The sequence below is a fragment of the Heterocephalus glaber genome, unplaced genomic scaffold (assembly GCF_053883595.1).
Source record: "Heterocephalus glaber isolate CG9 unplaced genomic scaffold, H.glaber_assembly_v1.0 deba00001613, whole genome shotgun sequence".
Lineage (NCBI taxonomy): Eukaryota > Metazoa > Chordata > Mammalia > Rodentia > Bathyergidae > Heterocephalus > Heterocephalus glaber.
Genome location: NW_028258384.1, coordinates 17,801,748 through 17,806,388, shown reverse-complemented (window position 1 = coordinate 17,806,388; position 4,641 = coordinate 17,801,748).

Below are 4,641 nucleotides of genomic sequence, written 5' to 3'. Positions count from 1 at the left end.
GGAAACCCCCAAAAAGCAGGACTAGCTATCCTGTTTGCAGATCAAGTGGATTTCAAACCAACACTGATTAAGAGAGACAAAGAAGGACACTACATCACTGTAAAGGGAACAATCCAAGTGGAAGAGATGACAATCATAAACATATATGCACCAAACACTAGTGCACCTAACTATATAAAACAAATACTAAGAGACATGAAAAATCAAATAAGCACTAATACAATTGTAATGTGGGACTGCAGTACCTCACTGTCACAATTAGATAGATCAACTAGACCAAAATTAAGCAACAAAATACTAGAACTCAATCACTCTTGAAAAGATTAACTTAACATATGTTTACAGAGCATTATGCCCAACAAAATCAGAATACACATTCTTTTTAGCTGCACATGGGTCATTCTCCAAAATAGACCACATACTCGCTCATAGAACATGTTTAAGTAGGTGCAAAGCAACTGAAGTTATCCCCTGTATATTATCAGACCATAGTGACATGAAATTGGAGATCAATAGCAAAAGAAACCACAAGAATTTCATAAACACATGGAAACTGCACAACACACTTCTGAATAACCAGTGTGTCACAGAGGGAATTAAAGAAGAAATCAGACTTCCTACAACTAAATGACTATGCCAATAAAATATGTTGGAATCTATGGGACACAATGAATGCAGTCTTATGAGGGAAATTCATAGAAGTCAATACTCACATTAGGAAAATAGTACAAGCCCAATTAAACAACCTGATGATGAACCTCAAGCTTCTACAAAAAGAAGAGCAGGACAAACCCAAAGCTCATATAAAGGGAGGAAATTTTAAAGATCAGAGTAGAAATCAATGCAATGGAGATTAAGAGAACGATGAAAAAATCAATGAAGCCAAGAGTTGGTTCTTCAAAAGAATAAACAAAATTGACAAACCCATAGGGAACCTCATCAGAAAAGGGAAAGAAAAGGCCCAAATCCATGCAACTATGAATGAAAAGGATGAAATTGCAGTGGACCCAGCGGAAATCCAGAGGATCATCAAAATCTACTTTGAGCACCTATGTGCCAATAAGATGGAAAACACAGAAGAAATGGACAGATTCCTAGATATGCATGAATTACCAAAATTGAACAAAGATGGTCAAAAAATTTTAATGACCCAATATCAATTTTTGAAATTGAAAATGTAATTAAAAACTAACCAACTAAGAAAAGCCCAGGTCCTGATGGCTTCACTGCTGAATTCTACAAGACATTTAGAGAGGAACTACTGCCACTACTGTTTAAACTCTTCAGTGAAATTGAAAGGGAAGCAATACTCCCAAATTAATTCCTGGAAACAAGCATCACCTTGATCCACAAAGCAGAGAAAGACCCAACCAAAAAAAGAGAACTATAGGCCAATCTCACTAATGAACATAGATGCAAAAATCCTTACTAAGATACTGGCAAATAGAATGCAGATCATCAAGAAGATTATACACCCTGACCAAGTGGGATTCATCCCAGGGATGCAGGGATGGTTCAACACACAAATCAATCAATGTAATACACTATATCAATAGAGCCAAGGACAAAAACCATATGATAATCTCCATAGATGCAGAAAAAGCATTTGACAAAATCCAACTCTCATTTATGATAAAAACCCTACAGAAAATTGGAATAGATGGTCTCAACCTCAATCTGATAAAAATCTGTGAAAAACCAATAGCCAATATCACACTAAATGGTCAAAAACTGAAATCCTTCACACTAAAATCACCAAGAAGACAAGGAAGTCCACTATCACCACTCCTGTTCAATATAGTTTTGGAAACATTATCCACAGCAATCAGATAAGAGAAAGCAATAAAAAGAATAAAGATAGGAAATGAAGAAGTCAAATTGTCATTATTTGCAGATGACATCATACTCTATATAGAAGACACTAAGTACTCCACCAAAAGTCTTCTAGACTTAATCACCAAATTCAGTCAAGTAGCTGGTTACAAGGTCAACACACAAAAATTAATAGCTTTCCTCTACACCAATGACAGACTCACTGAGATAGAAATAGGGCAAACAATTCCTTTCATAATAGCTTCCAAAAAACTGAAATACCTAGGAATAAACCAAATGAGGGAAATCAAAAACCTCTTCTCTGAAAACTATGGCACTCTGAAAAGAGAGATTGAAGATGATATCAGAAAATGGAAAGACATGCCTTGTTCCTGGGCAGTAAGGATCAACAAAGTGAAAATGGCCATATCTCTAAAACAGCTATATAGAATCAAAGCAATCGCAATTGAAATCCTAGTAGCATGCTTCACAGACCTTGAGAAAAAAAAATCCAAAAAGTCATTTGGGACAAGAAGAGACCTAGAATAGCAAAAGCAATTCTAGGCAACAGAGACATGGCAGAGGGTATCACAACCCCTAACTTGAAGCTATACTACAAAGCTACTTTTTTAAAAACAGCATGGTACTGGCAAACAAACAGACCTCAGGACCAATGGAACAGATTACAAAATGCAGAAACAACTCCAGACATACTCAGCCACCTCATCTTTGATAAAGGAGCCAACCACCCTCACTGGAGGAAAGATAGCCTCTTTAATAAATGATGCTGGAAAAATTGGGTTTCAACTTGCCAAAGATTAAAACTAGACTTATATCTCTCACCATGCACTAAACTAAAATCAAAATGGATTAAAGATTTAAATATTAAAATAGAAACACTGAACTGGCTGGAACAGAGGTTAGATAGAACTCTTGAATATATTGGTGTAGGAAAAGGTTTTATGAACAAAACCTCAGTTGCCCGTGAACTAGCACAAACAATCAACAAGTGTGATCTCTTCTTATTAAAAAGTTTCTGCACAGCAAGAGAAACCACCAACAGTGTGAAGAGATGACCCACAATGTGGGAAAAAATTTTCACCTCCTGCTCCTCAGACAAAGGTTCACTATTTAGAATCTATAAAGAACTTAAAAAAATCAGACCACCCAAATTTAAAGACCCAATCCAAAACTGGGCATCTGAAATAGACATTTCTCAGACAAAGAATTAGAAATGGCAAATAAACATATGAAAAAATGTTCAACATTGTTGGTCATTTGAGAGATGCAAATGAAAACAAAGCTAAGATTTCACCTCACCCCAGAAAGAATGGCTGCTCTCATGAAAACAACCAACAACAAATGGTAGTGGGGCTGTGGAGAAAGAGGAATGCTGCTGTACTGCTGGTGGGAGTGTAGACTGGTGTAACCACTGTGGAAATCAGTATGAAGATAAGTCAAAGAACTTGGATTGGAACTCCCATTTGACCCAGCTATTCCCCTGCTGGGTATCTTCCCCAAAGAATTTAAAGAATCATACCACAGTGATATATGTGGACCCGTGTTCATAATAGCATAATTTGTAATAGCTGAAACTTGGAAGAAACCCAATTGCCCATCAGCTGGAGACTGGATAAAAAATGTGGGGTTTTTATAAAATGAAGTGCTATTCAGGCATACAAAATGATAAATTGGAGACATTTTTAGCTAAATGGATGAGTACTGAGGCCATACTCTTAAGTGATATAAATAGGACACACATGTGTAAATACTTAATAGTTTCTCTAGTTTGAGAAACTGAAAGTGTAAATAAACACTAAATAGTATAATAGATAGTGTGAAATAGGAAGAAAAGGGGCAAAGGGGAAGGGGAAGTGGGAGTAGCAGGGAAAAGGACAGAAGGGAATGAAAGTAATATGAGAAAATGAAAAAATGTAAACAAAGTCTTTTTAAATAGGGAGGGATGGAGGGGTTGAAGGGAGGGCAGGGGAATGGGGAAAAAATAAGAACCAAGAGAGACTATACAAATGTGCAAATTTCTAATGATGAATGTCATTATATTGTATACATAAAATGTACCAATAAACTTAATTTAAGAAAAGAAGAGTGTTCATGTGTTCTTCAGTAAATTATTTTGCCTCTTATAAATCAAAAATGGTTTATTAAAAAATAAACATTATTATAATGCCAACCAAAATATACTAACCTTACAAATAGCAGGCATATAAAGAAAATGTTAGGTAGGCTAGTAGCGTCAGAAGTTTATTTGGCATACATTGTCACAAATCTGTTAATTGACTCACATAAGCAAAGAGATGTATTGCACATAAAGTTTTATGACAATACTTGCATTTTTAAATGGTGCACTTGGTGACTAGATATTTTTCAATAAGATTGAGTATTGGACAGGACATAAATGCTACACTGATAGATACTTTTATATCTTCTGCCTCTGTGTCCATACATTGAACCCAGTAGTTAAAAATGTGTTGAAAGAAAACATGTACACTTTATTACCTAATATAATTGTTGTTGAGCATAGGATCTAAGCTATTTTTTATCATATTGTAAGAGCCAATTAATATTTAAGGCAATTTCAAACTGCAATAAAAGCTCATCAACAATAACTCCTTCAGGATATTGTGACTTTATGTAATTCAATATTTCTATCTTCTAACAGCAAGCTTTTCTTACCTTCTCTAGATAGCATGACATTGGTGTTATCCATTTTGTCAAAGTGACCATTAGAGACACTAATAGGTTTGTCAAATCCATTTGAGTGATCACATTTTGACCTCTCTCAAGGAAGTCTTCACTGAACAAAATCAT